Source organism: Ursus americanus, chromosome 16, assembly GCF_024610735.1.
Source record: "Ursus americanus isolate L20-20 chromosome 16, mUrsAme1.1.p, whole genome shotgun sequence".
NCBI classification, from domain to species: Eukaryota; Metazoa; Chordata; class Mammalia; order Carnivora; family Ursidae; genus Ursus; species Ursus americanus.
The window spans coordinates 20,032,094-20,054,145 of NC_142142.1; the positions used below are offsets into that span (position 1 = coordinate 20,032,094).

General features: G+C 43.9%; 1 protein-coding gene across 3 annotated transcripts in view; it reads right to left on the reverse strand.

Moving 5' to 3' along the window:
• ME3 (malic enzyme 3) overlaps positions 1 to 22,052 on the reverse strand; it is a 205,005-nt gene that overhangs the window by 24,360 nt on the left and 158,593 nt on the right. The window lies entirely within an intron of this gene.

Sequence of the window (22,052 nt, forward strand, 5' to 3'; positions counted from 1 at the left end):
CACTCAGTGAGATTGGGGCAGGGCTCAGGAATGTACCTTTTCCCCCTCCAGCTTTATTGTGGTAGAATTGACAAAAATCATGTATTTAAGATGTGCAGTGGGATACTGTGGTGTACATATACACTGTGAAACAATGACCACTCCCAGATTGTTTGGATTCTGACAGTCTAGAAGCTCTGAGAAATACTGCCTTGGTGGGTGAAGACAATGCCCATTAAGCTGAACCATAGATTCAAAATCTCTGCTACAATTGACTCCTAGATTTCAGGGTCAGGGAAAAGTTTGTGTTTCCTACAAAGTGACGGTATTCGTAACCCATTTTTCTTGTTGACATTGTGAGAAAGCTGAGCACTCCATTTTCTGCCCCTGTCCTGCAGGCAACCCCAGCCCTGCCTTTCCGCGCACACCCTTCCCCTTACTCCGTTCTTGCTTTTGATTCTCATTGTGATAGTTTTGTTCTATTGTGACTTTTATTGGAAACAAGCATGACACAAATTATTAAAAATTACCTAATGCATAGACATACATACATGGGTCTATTTGTGTCTAACAGTATCTGAGTTCACGTTCATTGAGGAAAAAGTGCCCTGATTGATCAGCCAGCAGTGTTGGGGAGAAGGGGTCTGCCACTCCCAACCTGGTGTGGACCAGAGGCTTAGGACCAGCGTGGGACCAGCTGTGGAAAAAAAGATTTATGCCTGCTAGAAAATGTGGGGGTGGGGCACACACCTGGTGGGCTCCCTTTGCTATCAGGGGCATCTTTCCGACGAGCCTTGTGGCTATGAGGAGTGAGTAGTACTGAATTAGCCCAGAAACTTCTTTTTCAACCTCATAATTTTGTGCCTCCCTTACCCTGCACAATAGAAATCCAGTGGCAGGTAAATATTTGCTCCTCTCACGGTCCTCCAGAACCTTAGCACCTTAGCGAGTTGAAGTTGTTGGTGGGAGGACCTGGAGGTGGGGTCATCTGACAGGGGCAGAGATGGAGAGACTGTGACTTCCCCGGTCATAGTACTACCCGTGCTGAGCATGGGTCAGCAAGTTTGTGAGCCTGACCTGGCTTGGAGTGGTCTGACGTCTGTCACTTCACTCCTCAATTCTACCTGTTTTCCATCTGTCAGTGGGCACAGTTATGTCTGCCTGGCCAACTGCAGCGGGCTTTTGTGAGCATGAAAAGCTGGGGCGATTTTTAAGTCATAAAGTGCTAAACACACATGTCATCTTGGCCACAATTCTTATTCACCGTCAGACAAAGTGCTATTTGGGGTCAGGAGGGGGGCTTGCTGCATCTCCTGTCCCGACCCACCGTCCAGACCCCTTCTCCTTATACAGTGAATAAAACTGAAAAAGAAAACCTCCTGTGCACAAATATAATGCTATTCTTGACAAGCCAAAATTTACTGTGGATTTTTTTCCAGGGTGTGAATTTCAAGTATTTGGATTGGGAGGGGGACAGAATGTCTTTGGTTGCTGGTGACATTTTGCTATATATAATCCTCACAAGACTCCCAGTGTTGCTCCACGACTGGCCTGGGGCTACAATGCTGAAAAGGTCAGACAACAAAGCAATGGGATGCACGTTCTTTCTGTCTTTCTTACACACACGCACACACACACACACACACACACACACACACACACTTGACCTTTAAGCAACACTACTCTGAGGTAAAAATAAGGCAAGAATTATAAATAAATACCTTTGTCCAGTGCACTACTACTCTTTCATATTAAATTCAGTTTTTTATGAGTATTTTATCTTTTATTTTTTACCTTTTAAATTTATTTTTTAATTCTAGTGTAGTTACCATGCAGCGTTATATTAGTTTCAGATGTACAATACAGTGATTCAACAATTCTATACATTACTCAGTGCTCATCAAGATAATTGTACTCTTAATCCCCATCACCTGTTTCACCCATCCCCCCACCCACCTTCCCTCCCATAACCATCAGTTTGTTCTCTATAGTTAAGAGCCTGTTTTTTGGTTTGTCTCTTTTCCCCCTTTGTTCATTTGCTTTGTTTCTTAAATTCCACATGAGTGAGATCACATGGTATTTGTCTTTCTCTGACTTATTTCACTTAGCATTTTACTCTCTAGCTCCATCCACGTTGTTGCAAATGGCAAGATTTCTTTCTTTTTTTTGTGGCTGAATAATATTTCATTGTGTATATATACCACATCTTCTTTATCCATTCATCTGTTCACGGACACTTTAGGCTGCTTCCGTAATATGGCTATTGTAAAAAACACTGCAATAAATATAGAGGTGCATATATCCTTTTGAATTAGTGTTTTCATATTCTTTGGGTAAATGCTCAGTAGTGTGATCACTGGATCATAGGGTAGTTCTATTTTTAATTTTTTAAGGAACCTCCGTACTGTCTTCCACAATGGCTGCGCCAGTTTGCGTTCCCACCAGCAGTGCACTAAGGTTCCTTTTTCTCCTTGCTCGCCACCACTTGTTGCTTGAGTTTGTAATCTTAATGATTCTGACAGGTGTGAGTTGTTATCTCATTGTGGTTTTGATTTGCATTTCCCTGAAGATGAGTGATGTTGAACATCTTTTCATGTGTCTGTTGGCTATTTGTATGGATATCTGGAGAAACGTTAGTTCATGTCTTCTGCCTGTTTTTTACTTGGATTATTATTATTATTATTATTGGTGTTAAGTTGTGTAAGTTCTTCATATATTTTGGATACTAACCCTTTATCAGATGTGTCATTTGCAGATATCTTCTCCCATTCTCCTATAGGTTATCTTTTAGTTTTGTTGGTTGTTTCTTTTGCTGTGCAGAAACCTTTTATTTTGATGTAGTCCCAATACTTTATTTTTGCTTTTGTTTCCCTTGCCTCAGGAAACATCTAGAAAGAAGTTGCTTTGGCTGATGTCAGAGAAATTACTGCGTGTGTTCTCTTCTAGGATTTTTATGGTTTCAGGTCTCACATTTAGGTCCTTAATCCATTTTGAGTTTATTTTTATGTATGGTTTAAGAAAGTAATCCAGTTTCATTCTTTTGCATGTTGTTGTCCAGTGTTCCCAACACTATTTGTTGACAAGACTGTCTTTTTCCCATTGGATATTCTTTCCTGCTATGTCAATGATTAATTGACCATATAGTTATGGGTTTATTTCTGGGCTCTCTCTTTTCTGTTTCACTGATCTATATGTCTATTCTTGTGCTAGTACCATGCTGTTTTAATCACTGCAGCTTTGTAATATAACTAATAATTGAAGATTAATTATAATATAACTAATAATCGAAGATTAACTGACTATATAATTGTGGGTTTATTTCTGATCTTTTTATTCTGTTTTATTGACATGTCTATTTTTTGCCAGTACCATACTGTTTTGATTACTACAGCTTTGTAATATAACTTGAAGTCTGGAGTTGTGTACCTTCTGTTTTGTTTTGTTTTTTTCAAGATTGCTTTGGCTATTCGAGGTCTTTTGTGGCTCCATACAAATTTTAGGATCGTTTCTTCTAGTTCTATAACAAATGCTGTTGGCATTTTGATAGGGATTGTATTAAATTTGTAGATTGCTTTGGGTAATATAGACATTTTAGCAATATTTGTTCTTCCAATTCATGAGCATGGAATGTCTTTCCATTTCTTTCTGTTGTCCTCAATTTCTTTCATCAATGTTTTACAGCGTTCAGAGTACAGGTCTTTCACCTCTCTGGGTAAGTTTATTCTTAGGTATTTTATTCTTTTTGGTGCAGTTGTAAATGGGATTGTTTTCTTAATTTCTCTTTCTGCCGCTTCATTAGCAGTGTATAGAAATGCTACAAATTTCTGTACATTGTTTTTGTATTCTGTGATTTTGTTGAATTCATTTATTAGTTCTGGTAGTTTCTTGGTGCAGTCTTCAGGGTTTTCTACATATAGTATCACGTCATCTAACAATAGTGAAAGATTTACTTCTTCCTTACCAATTTGGTTGCCTTTTATTTCTTCTTGTGGTCTGATTGCTGTGGCTAGGACTGTGTTGAATAAAAGTGGTGAAAGTGGACATCCTTGTCTTGTCTGACCTTAGGGGAAAAGCTCTAAGTTTTTCCCCGCTGAGTATGATGTGAGCTGTTGGTTTTTCGTATCTGGCCTTTATTATGTTGAGGTATATTCCCTCTAAGCTTACCTTTGTTGAGGGTTTTTATCATGAATGATTGTTGTACTTTGTCGAATGCTTTTTCTGCATCTATTGAAATAACCATATGGTTTTTATCTTTTTTTCTTATCGATGTGATGTATCACATTGATTGATTTGCAAATATTGAATCATTCTTGCATCCCAGGAATAAATCCCACTTGACTGTGGTGAATGATTCTTTTAATGTGTGGTTGGATTAGATTTTCCAATACTTTCTTGAGGATTTTTGCATCTATGTTCATCAGAAATACTGGCCTATAGTTCTCTTTTGTGTGTGTGTGTGTGTGTGTGGTGTCTTTATCTGGTTTTGGTATCAGGGTAATGTGGCCTCATAGAATGAATTTGGAAGTTTTTCTTACTCTTCTATTTTTTTGGAAAAGTTTGAGAAGAATAGGTATTAACTCTTCTTTAAATGTTTGGTAGAATTCACCTGTGAAGCTGACTTTTATTTGTTGGGAGTTTTTAGATTATTGATTCAATTTCACTGCTGGTAATCAGTCTATTTTTCTATTTCTTCCTGCTTCAGTTTTGGTATGTTGCATGTTTCTAGGAATGTTTGCATTTCTTCTAGGTTGTCCAATTTGTTGGCATATAGTTTTTCATAATAGTCTCTTATAGTCCTTTGTATTCTTGTATTATCGGTTGTTATTTCTCTTCTTTTATTTGTGATTTTGTTTATCTGAGTCCTGTCTCTCTCTCTGTCTGTTATGAGTCTGGCTAGAGGTTTACCAGTTGTGTTGATCTTTTCAGAGAATCAGCTCCTGGTTTCAGTGATCTGTTCTACTGTTTTTCTAGTTTTCATATCATTTATTTCTGCTCTGATCTTTATTATTTTCTTCCTTCTGCTGGGGCTGGGTTTTGTTTGTCCTTTTTTTTTCTAGCTCCTTTAGGTGTAAGGTTAGGTTATTTTTTGAGATTTTTCTTCCTTCTTGAGGTAGGCCTGTATTGCTATAAACTTCCCTCTTGGAACTGCTCTTGCTGCAACCCAGAGATTTTGTACTGTTGTTTTTCATTTTCATTTGTTTCCATGTACCTTTAATTTCTTCTTTTATTTCCTGGCTGAGCCATTCATTGTTTAGTAGCAGTTATTTAACCTCCACGTATTTGTAGTATTTACATATTTTTTCTTGTGATTGATTTCTAGCTTCATAGCATTGTGGTCAGAAAAGATGCATGGTATTACTTTGATTTTTTGAATTTGTTGAGACTTGTTTTGTGGCCTAATATGTGACCTATTCTGAAGATGTTCTGTGCGCACATGAATATGTATTTTGCTCTTTTTGGATTGAATGTTCTGAATGTATCTGTTAAATTCATCTGGTCCAGTGTGCCATTCAAAGTCACTCTTTCTTTGTTGATTCTCTGTTTGGATAATCTGTCTACTGATGTAAGCGGGGTGTTAAAATTCCCTACTATTATTGTATCACTATCAATTAGTTCCTTTATGTTTGTTATTAACTGTTTCATGTGTTTGGGTGCTTCCATGTTGGGTGCATAAATATTTGCAATGGTTATATCTTCTTGTTGGATTGTCCCCTTTATTATTATATAGTGCCCCTCTTTGTCTCTTGTTACGGTCTTAGTATGAAAGTCTATTTTGTTGGATATAAGTATTGCTACTCTGGTTTTCCATTTGCTTGATAAATATTTCTCCACACCCTCACTTTCAGTCTGCACGTGTCTTTCAGTCTAAAATGAGTCTCTTGTAGGCAGCATGTAGATGGATCTTGTTTTTATCCATGCCATCACCCTATTGATTGGAGCATTTAATCAATGCTCCATTGATTTACATCCAAAGTAATTATTGATAAGTATGAACTTACTGCCATTTTGTTACTTGTTTTGTGGTTGTTTTTATAGTTCTTCTCTGATCCTTTCTTCTCTTGTTCTCTTTCTTAGTTTCCTGACTTTCTTTAGTGATATACTTGGATACTTTTCTCTTTACTCTTTGCATATCTATTACTGATTTTTGATTTGTGGTTACCATTTGGTTTGTATATAACATCTTCTGCATATAGCAGTCTATATTAGGTTGATGGTTGCTTATATTTGAGCCCTTTGCTCAAATTCTTTACTCCTTTCCTCACCACATTTCTGATATATGGTGTCATACTGTACATCCTTTTATTTTGTAAGTCCCTTGACTGATTATTACAGATATACTTATTTTTATGGCTTTTGTGCTTCTTATTTTTTTACTCTTATTTACAGTCTTTCCTTTCCACTCAAAGAACTCCCTTTAACATTTCTTGTAGAGCTGGTTTAGTTGTCATGAACTCCTTTAGCTTTTGTCTTAGAAACTCTATTTCTCCTTCTATTCTGAATGATAGCCTTGCTGGATATTATTGGCTGCAGATTTTTCCCACTCAACACTTTGAATATATCATACCACTCCCTTCTGGCTTGGAAAGTTTCTGCCTAAAAATCCCCTGATAGCCTTATTGGGTTTCCCTTGTATATAACTGTTTTCTTTTCTCTTGCCTTTTTTTTTTTTGTTGTTGTTAAAGATTTATGTATTTATTTGCAAGAGAGAGAGTAGGTGAAGGGGCAGAGGGAGAGGGAGACAAGCAGACTCCCTGCTGAGCAGGGAGACTGACATGAGGCTTGATCCCAGGACTCTGAGATCATGACCTGAGCTGAAACCAAGAGTCAGTCACTCAACTGACTGAGCTACCCAGGCACCCCTTTTCTTACTGCTTTCAAATTTTTTTCTTTATTGCTATTTTTGCCATTTTAATTACTATGTGTTTTGATGTAGACCTACCTCCTTGAGTTGATTTTGGTGGGGGAATCTCTGTGTTTCTTGGATCTGCATATTAGTTTCCTTCCCTAGATAGGGAAGTTTTCAGCTATTATTTCTTCAAATAAATTTTCTGTCCCCCTCTTTTTCCCTCTCTCTCTTTTAATTTAATTTATTTTTTAGTAATCTCTACACCCAATGTGGGACTTGAACTCATGACCCTGAGATCAAGAGTCACATGCTTTTCTGACTGAACAAGACCCCTTATCTCTCTTTTTTTCCTCTGGAATCCCTATAATGGGAATGTTTTTATGCTTGATGGAGACGCTGAGTTTCCTAAGTCTAGTTTCATTTTGCATAATTATCTTTTTCTCTCACCTTCTCAGGTTGAGTACTTTTCATTACTCTGTCCTCTGGGCCACTCATTTGTTCCTCTGCTTCCTTTAGCCTGCTATTTATTCCATCTAGTGTATTTTTAATCTCATTTATTGTGCATGTCATCTCTGATTGGTTCTTTTTTATGTTTTCTATCTCTTTGTTAAGGGTTTCACTGATGTCCTCCACTCTTTTCTCCAGTCCAGTGAGTATCTTTAAATCCTTTATCAGGCATATTATTTATATCCATTTTGTCTTGGTCTCCTGCTGTGGTTTTGTCCTGTTCTTTCATTTGGAATATATTCCTCTGTTTCCTCATTTTGTCTGACTCTCTGTGTCTGTTTCTGTGGATTAGGAAATTCAGCTACATGTCTTGCTCTTGAAAGTAATGGCCTTATGAAGAAGAGGTCCTTCAGTGTCCTACAGTGTGGTGTCTTCTATTTACCAGAACCTGGCACTTCAGAGTTGTCTCCTATGTGTGTTGCATGTGCCCTGTTGTGTGTTCTGGCTGCCTTTTTCCTTCAGTCCACTCATCTGCAGAGGCTCTCTTTGCCTGTTGTAGGCAGGGTTTGGTCCCTGCTCAGGTGAGGCATACAGTTTCAACAAGGTGGGGCCACTGTTGGGACCAGGACTGTGTGGGTAGGGTCTGCAATTTTAACAATGTGAGCAATTTTAACAATGTGCTCGATTTTAACAATGTGCTTCACCAACAATGTAGGAGGGATCCCCTTTCTCCACATCCTCTCTAACATTTGTTGTTTCCTGCCTTGTCAATTTTGCCATTCTAACTGGCGTTAGGTGGTATCTCAGTGTGGTTTGATTTGAATTTCTCTGATGGCTAAAGATTCTGAACATTTTTTCATGTGTCTGTTAGCCATTTGTATGTCTTCATTGGAAAAGTGTCTGTTCATATCTTCTGCCTATTTTTTGATTTGTTTATTTGTTTCTTGCGTATTGAGTTTGAGAAGTTCTTTGTAGATCTTGGATACCAGTCTTTTATCTGTAGTGTCATTTGCAAATATCTTCTCCCATTCCATGGGCTGCCTCTTAGTTTTTTTGACTGTTTCCTTGGCTGTGCAGAAGCTTTTTATCTCGATGAAGTCCCACAAGTTCATTTTTTCTTTTGTTTCTCTTGCCTTTGGAGGTGTGTCATGAAAAAAGTTGCTGTGGCCGATGTCAAAGAGGTTGCTGCCTATGTTCTCTAGGATTTTGATGGATTCCTGTCTCACATCGAGGTCTTTCATCCATTTGGAGTTTGTCTTTGTGTATGGTGGGAATGCAAGTTGGTACAACCACTTTGGAAAACAGTGTGGAGGTCCCTTAAAAAGTTAAAAATTGAGCTACCCTATGATCCAACAATTGCACTACTGGCTATTTACCCCAAAGATACAGACGTAGTGAAGAGAAGGGCCATATGCACCCCAATGTTCATAGCAGCATGGTCCACAATAGCTAAATCGTGGAAGGAGCCAAGATGCCCTTCAACAGATGACTGGTTTAAGAAGATGTGGTCCATATATACAGTGGAATATTACTCAGCCATCAAAAAGAACGATTTCTCCACATTTGCTGCAATATGGATGGGACTGGAGGAGATAATGCTAAGTGAAATAAGTCAAGCAGAGAAAGAGAATTATCATATGGTTTCACTCATTTATGGAACATAAGAAGTAGGAAGATCGGTAGGAGAAGAAAGGGAAGAAGAAAGTTGGAGTAAACAGAAAAGGGATTGAACCATGAGAGACTATGCACTCTTGGAAACAAACTGAGGGCTTCGGGGGGGATGGGATAGGCTGGTGATGGGTATTAAGGAGGGCACGTATTGCATGGTGCACTGGGTGTTATACGCAAGTAATGAATCATGGAACTTTACATCAAAAATTGGGGATGTACTGTATGGTGACTAACATAATAAAAATAAATAAATAAATAAATAAATAAATAAATAAATAAATAAATAGTGCTTTCCAAATGCAAAAAAACCCCCAAACAAAACAAAACAAAAAAAAACAATGTGTGCCTCAGGCTTCCACAGAGCCTGCAGCCACCACCACAGGGACAGAGGCCCTGCACATGCCCAAATTGGGAGATGTGGTATTGGCAGGATTTGTGCCAGTCTTCTGGAAGAGGGGGCCTGCAGTGCCAGTACTGAGGCAAGTGTGACTGGGAGGAGTGGATCCGCTAAAGTGGGGGGAGGCGGGGCTTGGTGTAAGCAAGTTAGATAGTGAATGTTGCCTCTGTGCTCACAGGTGGCTGTGTGTTTATGCTGGGGGGTGGGGGAAGGAGATGGCTCCTGCCAACTCCTTTGTTCATGGAGAAGTCCCTCCAGAACCCTGCCCCTCCAGGACCTGCTCTGAGATGTGTAAATAACTTTCCCTCCTGTCTGCCCCATCTGTTTTTTAGACTGCTGCTTCTAACCTGTATCTCCACAGGCTGTTTGTCATGCTGTCTCTTTAAGTGCAGGCACTCAGCTTCCTATCACCATCTGGGCTCTCCCAGAGCTGAGCCCTCTGATTTTTAAAACTCCAGGCTTTAAGCCTTGTTGGGTGTAAGAACTCATAAAATTTGGCCCTTCTCACTTTCAAAGCCAAGGGTTTTGGCGATTTGTGGTCCCTGTGTAGGCTCTTTGTTGTGGTAGTCTGTTTCTCTCCCTCTTCCACTTTCGCAGCTCCTTCCCACCCGTGAATGTCCTTGGTCCCTTTAGCTCCCCACTCCTCACCCTTCCCACCCTCTTCAATATGACCTCTTCTCTGCCTTTAGTTGTGGAGTTTGTTCTGCTAGTCTGGGTCGTTTTCTGGATTATTTACACTGATGTGAGTGTTATCTAGTTGTATCCATAGGATGAGGGGAGTTTAGGGTCCTCTTATGCCACCATCTTGGCCCCCTCCTACATTCCGTTTTATATAAGAGAACCTCCCCAGGGAACAATTTGATGAGAAAGAGTAAAACCTCATTAATTCAGGTCACTTTAATCCTAACTTAGAATTGCATAAAACATGCAGTGTCCAATGCGAATTTTCCATCCAATAACCTGGACTTAGTTCCCAGACCTTCTTGGACTTAAGGACCTCCAGAACCCCTATCCACCTCAGATACCCATCCCCATCGCTGCTCCCTGACCTTTCCTTACCAGGAACAACTCCTACTCCAGAATGTCATACTGTCCATGTTGGTCTCTGACAGCCTGTCCTTTGCCTCCCTCATTCTGCTGCACCTTGTACCTTTTCTTTTTCTCCATTGAGACCTTTGGGACCTTTACCATATTCTTCCAGTGTCTCAGCCCCTCATGACTTTTCATAAAACCAAACCACTGGCTGGTGTGAACCAAAGGTGACTACTTCAATTGCTCTCCACATCATCCATCCATCCATTCATCAGCCCATCCATTCATCTGTCCATTCATCCGTCCGAAAGCATCTACAGAACACCTGTGGTAAGGTGATAGTTGTCCAATAAATGTTTCATGAAGGGGTGGGTATATGGAGTTGGTAGATTAGTGAGGTTGCCTGCCAACTTATTAATGTAATTAAAAGCCCATTAAGAACAAAAACAAAATTTCAAAGTGAAAGTTTAAATGGTCTATTTGAAAAAAATTTGTTCTCAATTCATCCATGTACATTCAAATACAGGTAATGGACTTCACCAAAACACCAATTTAAATGTTAATTATAATTGCCTTACCTATTCATTAAAATACTACTACTAACAACAGTAATAAAAATAGCTAAACTTTACCGAGTGCTTATTACTCACTGGGTATCATGCTGAGCTATTTACATACATTATCTCAATTAATCTTCACATGACCTTATGAAGTAGGTGCTGTTTCAGAGAAGGACTCCTGAGCTACAGATGTGAAGTTATTTGCCCGGGGGTTGTTTACTGCAGTTGAACGTGGTGGAGCTGGACCCTGAATCTGGCTCTATCTGACTCTAGAACTTATCTTAATAGCAATATTATTGCTTCAGCTTAACCTTAACTTAATAGCAATATGAGTTTGTAAAAGATACAACTGAACAGATAACAAAGTCGAATTTCTTTCTCCATCAGGAAAGACAGGGCCATGTGGTGAGAAAAAAGCACTAAACCAGGAGAGCCGGGTAAACTGTGTTCTCTCTCTGTCTCTGACATAAACTCTGAGCCTTGGGTGAGTCTGCTCTCTCTCCGGGCCTCCGTCTTCCGCTTTGAGAGTGATGGAGCTGTAGCATGGGCTACTTAATGGACGACCGGAGTAGACACACTAGGAGCTTCACTCAGATTTTTCTACAAGTCCCAAGTAGGGAGGTTTGACCATTGTCAGTAAGAACAACATGTAGCTGGAAAATCTGAAGAGGGAGTATTTTCGGGTCTGCTTGGAGCACAGACACAGCAGACCAGCTGAGCAAGCAGGGCCAAGGCGGCCCCCTGGGTAGGGCAGCTGGCGCAGAGGAGCCCCTAAGAAGGGGACCCGCTCAAGCCCGGGACTCTGGGCTCTCCTGATTGTAGTGCTGGCGGCATACTGCTGACCTTCTTTCCTGCCAGAGGCTGCCCTTCCCCGGGGAGGCTCCTGCTTCCCTGTCCCCTTCTGCACTTCTGAACTCTTCAGCCTGAAAACCTGCCAGAGGCTCAGGATGATCTGATGCTTCTCCAGGGGAGAACTGCTGCAGTGGAGAAAGAGGCACCTCCCCAAGCCACACATGGAGCTGCCCAGACTTTCCTACCGGGGGACCGAGCTGGGAAATGGCCTTGGAGCTGCCAGGGAAGGCGTTCCAAGGCCAGGGCTCACTTAAAGACATGGGGCTGTTTCCTTTTTTCCCTCAGTGCTCAGACATGAGGAAGCCTGCAAATGGCGACCTTTGTCTGGGAGCCCTAGCGAGCTGTGTATGACAGTGTGACAAGACCCAGGCCAGCACTAACAGAGCCAGGTACCGGCTACCTGGGACGCAGCTGCCCCAGGAGGAGGAGATTCTAAGGTAGATGCTCTGTGTGCCCCCCCCCCCCCCCACTCCGCAAGCTGACTGAATGTTGCGTGAGGGACGTGGTGTGAGCAAAACATTCCTGGCACTACAGGTCTGGTTTCTCTGTTCCATAGGTCAGGACCTGCCATTCTTTCAAACACCTGGGTCTAACCTCTTTCAGGCCTGAACAAACACGAGGGACCTGGGAGGAGCAGGTGAATTTGCTCAGCCTGTCTCCAAACCAAATGACAAAAAGCAACACTCATATTTCCATTCTCGAGGTCAGTCTGGTCCCCTGACAACCGCTCCCCTCCCCAAGATTCTCACAGCAGAGTGCTCAGTGAGAGCATCAGTTGTCACCCAGTGGAAAGCTATTTCTTTGATTTATTTTTTCCTCCCAGGAAATAGAGCTGACAGAATCACGAAAGCTCTTGGTCTTTTTTTTTTTAATTTATATATTCCATTAAACTCTAGTCTCTTGAGGTGTTCTCAGAAAGTCTCTGTGGCTAAATATATTTGAGAAACTCTGAATGTTAAATGTAACATATGCAATGTATATTGAAGGCTCTGAAAAGTCCTGCATTAAGAAACTTGTTTCACTCAGCATTTTTTAAACTTCTTTCACCAGAGACTTTAGCTTCTGTGTCCCACCCTTCCCACCTATGACAGAGCACACTTTGACAGACACAACTCTCCACAGAAAGAACTTTGTACCAGGTGGGGCTGGGTGAATTCAGGGCAAGGCCATCTCTCCCCGGGACTACTGCAGCTGCCTCTTCTGGCCAGGATCCTATAATAACTAATCTCGCCTCCTCCAGGTTTATTCCCCTTCCCCCAGTCTATCCTCCTTGTCTTTCTAAACACAAATCTGTGCAGGCCACTTATTTTTTGAAAATCCATACAGGGCTCCCACTGCCTTTAGGATTATGTCCAAACTCCTTGGCTGGTACTCACTTTGGCTCCAACCTTAATGCCCAACCCCTGCGCATTGTCTTCCCATACCCTGTATACATCCTGCTGTTTCCCAATTATTGTGGGTCCTTGCACAGCTCTGTGTTTTTGCTCAAGTGCCTAGAAGGCCCCCTTTTACCTAGGCCAACTCCTACTCAAACTGAGAGCCCAGCTTAAATGTCACCTCTTCTAGGAAGGCTTCCTTGTCCCATTGCTTTCCTTACCCTCAGGGTAGTACTAATTTTTTTCTTCTCTGGACTGCCCTGATATTCCGGGTATATCTTTATCATAGCATATATCACTTTGCATTACAATTATTCATTGGCATTTTGGTTTTATTTTTTTCTAGAGAGAGAGAGAGAGAGCACATGTGTGCAAGGGGGGGGGGTAGGGAAGGGCAGAGGGAAAGGAAGAGAATCTTAAGCAGGCTCCATGCCCAGTGTGGAGCCCAATCCCACGACCCTGAGATCATGACCTGAGCCGAAATCAAGAGTCAGACGCTTAATTGACTGAGCCACCCAAGCACCCCTCAGTTTTAATTATTAAAGAAATATATTCAGCAGGTTATCCTCTTTGTGCCAGGAACTATCCTAGGTATGACATAAAAATTCAATCCAGCAAACACGTCTAAGTGTCCACTGTGAACAAGGGACTACCTTACCTGTGAGATCATAAAGGCAAATACAAGAAATCCCAGTCTGATGGGAACCCAAGAAAATAAAAAAGCCATTGTAACATACTGCAGCCAGGGTAATAATAAAGGTATGTGCTAGGTATGTGGGAGGTCTGTGGAGGGGGGGCAGTGAGGGTTTCACAGGTGTGGCCTGAAGGAAGAGCAGAGGCTCACGGGAAGACTGTGCAGGTGGGGGAGGAAGAAGGGCGTCTCGGGCAGAAGGAATAGCACATGCATGTGGGATGAGAGTAGGGGGCCTTCCTGGAGCTGCAGGAAAATAAACAGAGCTGGGGCTTGGCTGGGGGGGGGTAGGGAGAAAGAGGGGCAGTTGGGGAGACCAGCCTGGGCACAGGCCTGAGTAAAGAGTCTAGACAGTCTGGAGGGCAGTGGGGCCCCACTGAGGGGCTGTAGGAAGGAAAGCGCATGTGTTTTAGGGAGCTCGTTGTGGCAGCACAGTGGAACAGGGTGGACAACTGGGAGGACAAACTGGAGACAAGGCGGCATGTCAATCCAGCGAGAGACCATGAAGTCCTCCTGGTGCACGGCAGTGCAGACAGAGAGGGAGAGAAGGGCCTAGCTAAACGATGTGAAGGAGGACCGGCAGAGTGTCAGGGAGTGGAAAGAACTTTGGGATCGACGGGTCTGGCTCCATCACGTACTAAATGTGTGACCTTAGGCAAATTATTTAATCCAAATTTCAGTCTTCAGTGATGCTAGAGTGGGCTGACGATACCTCTTGTGCAGTCCTGTCGTCCACCTTGGCACGGGTGAAGTCTGAGGGGCTGGGTTGTCCAAGTGGACGTGAGGCTCGACAGATAGGAACACGAAGTTCAGCGCGTTGTGAACTGTCAAAGTCATGGGACTGGATGAGGGTCTCAGGCAGAGCATGTGCAGTGAGCAGGAAGCAGGGTCAAGGACAGAATCCTGGGACACACGTATGCCCTAGGAGCAGAGGGAAAGCGAGTCTAGCAAAAGAAAGTCAGCAAGGAAACCAGCGAGGTGGAAGGTGGGCCAGCAGGACATGTGACGGGCTATGGTCAGGAGTGTCAGATGCTGCTGGGACGTCAAGTGAAAAGGGGATCTTGAAGTATCTATGAAGGTGTTCGGGTGGGCATTTGTGACCTTTTCCAAACTACATTCAGTAGAGTGGTGGTGCTGAGGGAACCATACTGCAGGGGGTTGAAGGGTAAATGGAAGGGGAGGAAAGGTCAGTGATGATCAGTTTCAAGAAGCTTGGGTATGACGTAGGGGTGATGACAGCCATCGGGGGATGAGGGACTGAAGGATGGATTCATTTTTGAGATGGGGGTGTCCCTAGAAGGTAAAGGAGCTAGTGTGGAGGAGAGGTGAGAGAAGCAGTGACGGGGGAGAGCCTAGGAAAGTAGGGGAGGTGGGAGGCAGAGTCCAGTTAGAGTGTGAGGAAGACACGGTCCCTCCCTGTAGGACCCCGCGGAGGTGGAGGGGTGGCTGTGAAGCCCTTGCAGCACAGCTGCACCACAGATGTGCACCGGGGAGTGGCTCATTCTGCGGGGCGGGGGTTGGGAAGGGAATCACAAACATGGTGGGGAAACTATTCTGTAGGCCAGGACATGGGAAACCACGGATTGCAGAAAGTGGGACTACTGAACCTGAAAAAGAGAAAGCCAAGTGGGATGAGGCATCATGATTATTTTCAGAGACATGAGGACTGTTTTGTGGACAAGGAATAAAGCAGACTTATTTTATGTGGCCTTGGAGGAAAAAGCAGAGCCAACAGGTGGGAATTGGGAGTGTGCACATCTCAGTGCTGTCTACGGCAGAGATTTCAAGCACTGGATGGAAAGAGGCCACTGGAAGTGATGCTGTGGTCACTGGAAGTTGGTGACTGGAAGATGTGGTCCCTTCCACTTGGCATGAAGTTGTGGAAGGGATTCTAGCCAGGGGGTGAGGGTGGACCTCTGAGGCCCTGCCCTTCCTAGGTCCGGCACTGGGATATCCCCCTGGTGTGCAGGGCTCTGGCAGCCAGACTGGCGGGCTCCTTTGGCTGGCGTTCTGGCCTGATGGGAAAAACTCCCATTGAGTAACAAGACAGTCACAGGAAGCAGAGACTTCTAAGCAAAAGTACCAGAATAATGTGGCCGTTCCTCAGTCACTGCTCTGACAGCCACCCCTGCCCAGACAGAAAACACTTCAGGAACAGTTTGGATTTCCTCCTCAATTTCCCGGATTGTCTGAGCTCCTGGGCAAGCACGCAAAGGGCGCCAGAAATCCTAGTGCTGGGAAGAGGATGGTGGCCAATCTGCTGACCTCTTGGCCTCTCAAAGGTCAGAGGTCAGCACTGGGTTTCTCATCTAGGGCACAGCATCTCACTCCTCAGCCTTCTGCTCAGAAAGCCTGTGTACTTTTCCCAGCCATCAGCCTGCTGCCTGGGGGCGGGGTGGGGGGGTGGTTGGTGTGGGTGGGGGGGGGGGAGGAGAGGGTCAGCATTTACACCAGTCTGATCTGCCCAGAGGTTGCACATTTTAGTTGTCATAAAACCACTGATATCACACGAACCTTCTCGGATTTGGGCGGCCCGTTCTGATCTCTCTCTTCAGGTGGACTGCTGCCATATTTGTACTCTACAGTCACATCTCCAACCTCCTCAGAGTCTCCACTGCCACTCCCCCATATTCCTGGCCAAATTTTACCTTGAATTATGCTGGTCTGGGGGTGGGGACGGTAAGGTCGGGAATCCCAGTCCGTGTGTGTGTGTGTGTGTGTGTGTGTGTGTGTGGACAGAAGTGAGCCACAGCAGGGGAGGGGGAGAAAGGAAACACTCTGTGAGGTTAGGGGACAGACTAGATCAAAGCAGCATGGGGCCATGTCCTTGAGGGCAGGGAGGTGTCTTATTTGGCCCCGTGTGACACAAAAGCTGAAGAAGGAGCTGTAACTGACCCCCTTTTCCTGCCTCCAGGTCTGGACACGCAAGTGTGCCGCTGGATGCCCAGTGTCCCCTGCCTGCCAGACCCACTTAGTGCTGGGGGCAAATGAAAGCATGAATGACTGAGGGCAGAGAACAGTCCCGCCGTGCACGTCCGTAGGACGTCAGCTCGCCTTGGAGACACATGCTCTTCTTCCAGAGGCCACAGCAGCAGAGTATCTTTGGGTCACCTCAGGCCCCTCCCTTTACCCTGAGGCTCAGGTTGAGACCTACGAGGCTGCTGGCAGGAAGACCTTCCCAGACAGGCAGGAAGAGCAGGCCACAGAGGGTGTACAGTAAACCACCTCAGGTTTTGAGGTCACATGGGTTTGGGGCGAGGCCAGCTGGGTGACTCTGGACAAGCTGCGTAACCTTTCTGAGCCTGAGTTTCTTTCTCTCTAAGGGCACTGTGATGATTAAAGGTAAAGCCCCCAGCACAGAGTCGGTGCTCTGTAAGAGTGAGGGGCTACCTCTTTTTCAGGAAGAAGGCCATGACTTTTACATTTAACCCAAAGTCCCAAGCAAGCCCTTTGGCCACTGTGTTCCCCCGGCCACCCTGATTGACACTGCAGGCAGGGCCTTTCACCAGATACATGCTAAATCTACGCAAACTCAGGGCTGAGTATATTTCCTTTTTTCCCTAGTCAATTATAAACTCCTCGAGAGCAAAGTCTATTTCTGACTTACCACTATGTTCAATAAATATCTGTTCTCTGAATGAACGCATATATGGATAAATACATGAATGAAGAAATAAACAAAGGCTGCCTTGAATGATTTTCTGATTATTTTATGTGTCCAGATTACAATGTCAGGAAGAATGACTTCTCCAGGACAGGTCTGCTCTTTGTATGGGCCACATTCCAGAGCACAGAGAAAGCACATGATAAATACAGGCTGAAAGGAATCTTGGAAGCAATTTCATGACTTATGTGAACCAGAGCAAACAATTGGATAGGTTCCCCTTAATTTCCCGTTGCTTTTATCATTATCTGACCATGGGGAACTAATTTTCTTCCTGAGTCTCAGTTTCCCCACTTATAAAGGGACAGAGTTGGGTCCAGTGAACAGGTTGTTTCTTGCTCTGGTATTCTAAGACTGTGAGATTACAGTCCTAGGGAGGGCTAGGTGGGAAAATGAGGTAAGACACCTATCAAACTACAGAAAGCATTCCTAAAATTCAGTATACATGAAAATACTGAGTAGTGATGGTCTCTGATGAGAGGGACTAAGAATGGGAACACTCCCTTGAAACATTATAATCAGGGCTGGGAGTAAACACTCATGCTCTTTACAATCTCTTAAAATTAAAATAAAATCTTGAAACTTTCTTTGTAGTCTGGATACCATAAGCTTGGGGGTTTTCCTTTGTTTATACAATTTTAAAACCACCAGAAGAAGCTTAGAGCCAAAGAGCCTCAGCTTTTCCCCTCGGGGTTGACTGAAAGAGGTAGGCTTGTAGTTTGTGAAAGGACCTGGAGGGGGCACCCAGCACTGTTGAGTGATGGGGTAACAGGACCACCCGCCATTTGATGATTAAAGAAGGAAGAAAGGGAAGAGCCAGCTAACTGACCCAGATGCTGGAGAATTTTCCCATCACAAAAAAGAAATTATAATTACGTGATGGGATAGAGGTGTTCGCTAACCCTGTGGTGGTCATCATATTGCAATATATTTATCAAATCAACGGGTCATACACCTTGAACTTACACAGTGTTATATGTCAATTATATTGCAATAAAAATAAAAAGTAAAAAACAAAGATGGTGCTTCCCTCACTGCCAGTGGCTAGGGAGTTTTGAAAATGGGAGTTGACGGCTGATTCCTCCAGAAGCCTCCTTATGGTGAGGATGGGCGGGGCACTAACCCTGCCCTAGAACAAGCCAGAGAGAGTATGCTAAGTAGGATAGCTTCCAAAAGACCCTCCCCCGATTTATCTTCCTTGCCTACTGTATCAAGAAGGTCTGGCGTATGTTGGACGATCTTTCATGTAAAATAACAAATAGAAAGTATCCAAATTAGAGGGTGGGTTCTGGAGTTAGACTACCTCAATTCACAGCATGGCTCCACCATTAACCAGAGGCGTGACCTTGGACAAGCTCCCTAACCTTTCTGTGCCTCAGTTTCCTCATTTGTAAATTGTGCATTCATTCAACGAGTGTTTATTGAAAATGGGTGCTTGAGATGTAGCAGTGAACAGAAGAGTCAAAGATCCCTCCCTGCAACTTCTGTTTTAGTGGGACAGGATAAAAATTACCTACCTAATAGGACAGAATGTATGCGACAGAATGTATGTACAGGACAGAATAGGACAGAATGTATGTGAATTGCTTTGTTGTCTACAGGAGCCTAGGTTAGCCTAGCACTGAATTCACCAGAGGGAGAAGGGTGGGATGCTTGCTTGCTTCTTTCTTTCTTTAGTGGACTATTGTTATTTTGTTGTTGTTCTTGTTGTTTGTGGTTTTGTTGTTGTTGTTTTTTTTAAAGGAACACAAGGAACTACTTCTGGGAAAAAATTGATGCATAACTCATTATAAAAAAATTCATTATTTTTTCTGATCACAAAAGAGCTGCCAGAGCACAAACAATCAAATGATATAGGAATGAATGTCTTGGACAGCAAAACTCCCCGGCAACCTCGTCCTTGAACTGTAGGCACCGTTAACAGCTTGGTGTAGATGCATCCAGATACTTTTTTCTTTATAGACCTTATCTTTATGAAATCTTTTGTTTTTCAGAGTTTTCCCAGTTATCCGACTTTATTAAAAAACAATCTGGGTAAGCCTAATAAAATGGATGTGGTAGAATAAGAAGAAACTCGTGTATGTGTGTGTGTGTGTGTGTGTGTGTGTGTGTGTGAATGAACAAGACACAGAGAAACACGAAGAGAAAACAAGAGTAAGGGACCACGCTATGGAATTGTTTGGAATTGCTATATCCCCTCTGGCACAGAATGAGGAGGCTTGGGACTGGGGGCTCCAGTCTTATTCACCCTTTCTTTCCCTTGAGAAATGCTCTGTGTCATCATCAGCAGCTCAGAAAAATCTTTCCTGAGGAGCGCCTGGGTGGCTCAGTGGGTTACATATCTGACTCTTGATTTCAGATCACCCTCTCTCTCTCAAATATATAAATCCTAAAAAAAAAAAAAAGATGGGGCGCCTGGGTGGCTTAGTTGTTAGGCGTCTACCTTCAGCTCAGGTCATGATCCCAGGGTGCTGGGACCCGTGGGGAGCCTGCTTCTCCCTCTTCCCCTCCCCCTGCTCGTGTTCCCTCTCTTGCTTGCTCTCTCTCGCTGTCAAATAATGAATGAAATCCTTAAAAAAAAAAAAATAGAAAGAAAAATCTTCCCTGGTAAAACACCCTGGTGTCCTGTTTCCTTTCTGGATAATCAGGCATAGGAATGTAGAGTCTCTGAAATGCCCATGGGCAGTGCTTTTTGAGGACATGGGTTTTCTGATGGTGTCCTGCCCTAATGGTCGGCTGGATTTCCAGGAGTCTGTTTCTCATTTTCAGAAGAACTTTCAGGTGTTTTTGTTTTTGTTTTTGGTTTTTTTTGGTTCTTTCTCAAATTTGCTTGCTGTTTTTTTTCCCCCACAATGTTGTGTACTTTCCTTATTACTTCATTCTTGTGAAAACTATCTCTTTAATAGATTTAAGCAGAGCTACTTTATCCTTCTGAGAATATTCCTTTTTCTGAGGGTTCTAATTCTTCTATTAGTTGTATATCTGATTTTCCCACAGTGTGGATTGTTTCCATGTGGATTATTGTGAATCATGAATTTATTTTCACTGGGGAATTGTTTTTCCCCTCGAGGAATTCCACACATCATGGCTTGTGGGAGTGTTCTCACAGAGAAGTTTGACTTTGCCTTCAGCCAGGAAGGTTCTCCAGTGGTATCGCTGGTGGGGGACAATATTTTACACTCATTTCTTAACCATGTGGCTAGGGCTACAGGTGCCAACTGAGAACAGACCATTCTCATCCGTTACTACTGTAAGTAACCAAAACGAAAAAACACACGTAAGTGGAAACAGCCTGGGAAAACGTGTGACTCAGGCGCTGGGCTCCAGGTCTGCAGGGCAGAGAAAGAGCAGGGAGGATGGAGTGACTATGTTTGCTGTGAGAGCTGCAGGCTTTGTGTCAACTCTGAGCCCCATGCTTGCAGCTGTACGTGGCGATTCCTTCTGCCCTGGTGGGTCCTCCCCGGTGGCCAAACTCCAGGATAGTAACGGAGCCACAGTGACTCTTTTTCTGGGCAAAAACCGTTAAGATATAGCCCTGTTAGTGGACAGGGGCAAGGAGCTGGAGCTTCTCAGTAGCAGGATGTTTGGAAAAAGACAGAAGTCAATGTCTCCCAAAGTTCTTTCTTAAAATACATCGTGTTTGGCTTCAAGGCTGCTGACTCACACCCCCCATCTGGGCATTCCATCCTGGGGCTACTGTATTCCCCAGAGTGCCTGGGGAGACCAGCTCATCTCCCACCTACAGTATCCACAGAAACATCTGCTTTAGCTCATCAGAGAGTCCAAACAAGCAACTGCCAACCCATCATCATTTCCACTCGAGGACACATTCCTCTCTGCTGATGTGTGCCCCTCCCCAGTCCCCCGCCCCCAAGGCCTGCGTGTCTGTGAGACTGGCAGCTGATGCCGATGAGAACTGGAAGCTCCCCTCACATCCTCGTTTATCTAACCTCCTCACACAAAGAGCAAGACTTCTCTTTGGGGAATCGCAGAATGACTTCTGACTCACTGGATCAGCGGTGGGCCCTGGACACAGCAAGCAGAAACCGGGCTCTCCAAGCCCATTGCACTGACATCTCTTCCTCCCCAGGGTATGCAGCAGTGTGGAAATCCATCGGCCCGAGTGGCCAGCAGACTCACGTTCCACCTGCTGTCCAGGCTCCTTAGCCTCCCGGGGCCCCAGTGACCTCTTCCGCAAAATGGGTACAGTAATACCTATGCTGCCAGCTGGGCAGGGGTCTTGCGTGGTTGGAATAGAATCCCGGGGTAGGACGGTATCTTAAAGAGTCTCTGAGGCTTACATCGCCTCCTATAATAGCACCACTGACAACCTACACTTGAACACTTCCTGTGACAGGGAACTCATTCCCGCAGACAGTCAGTTGCGCTGTGAGATAGCTCTGATTTATTTTGAACTGAAAACTGCCTCCTTTGCCACTCTACCAACTGGTTCTTCTCCACGTGGGTATATGGAAACAAGGTGAGCCCCTTTCTGGAAGAACAGCTTTCAGATATCTGGAGGTGAGCCGCATCCCA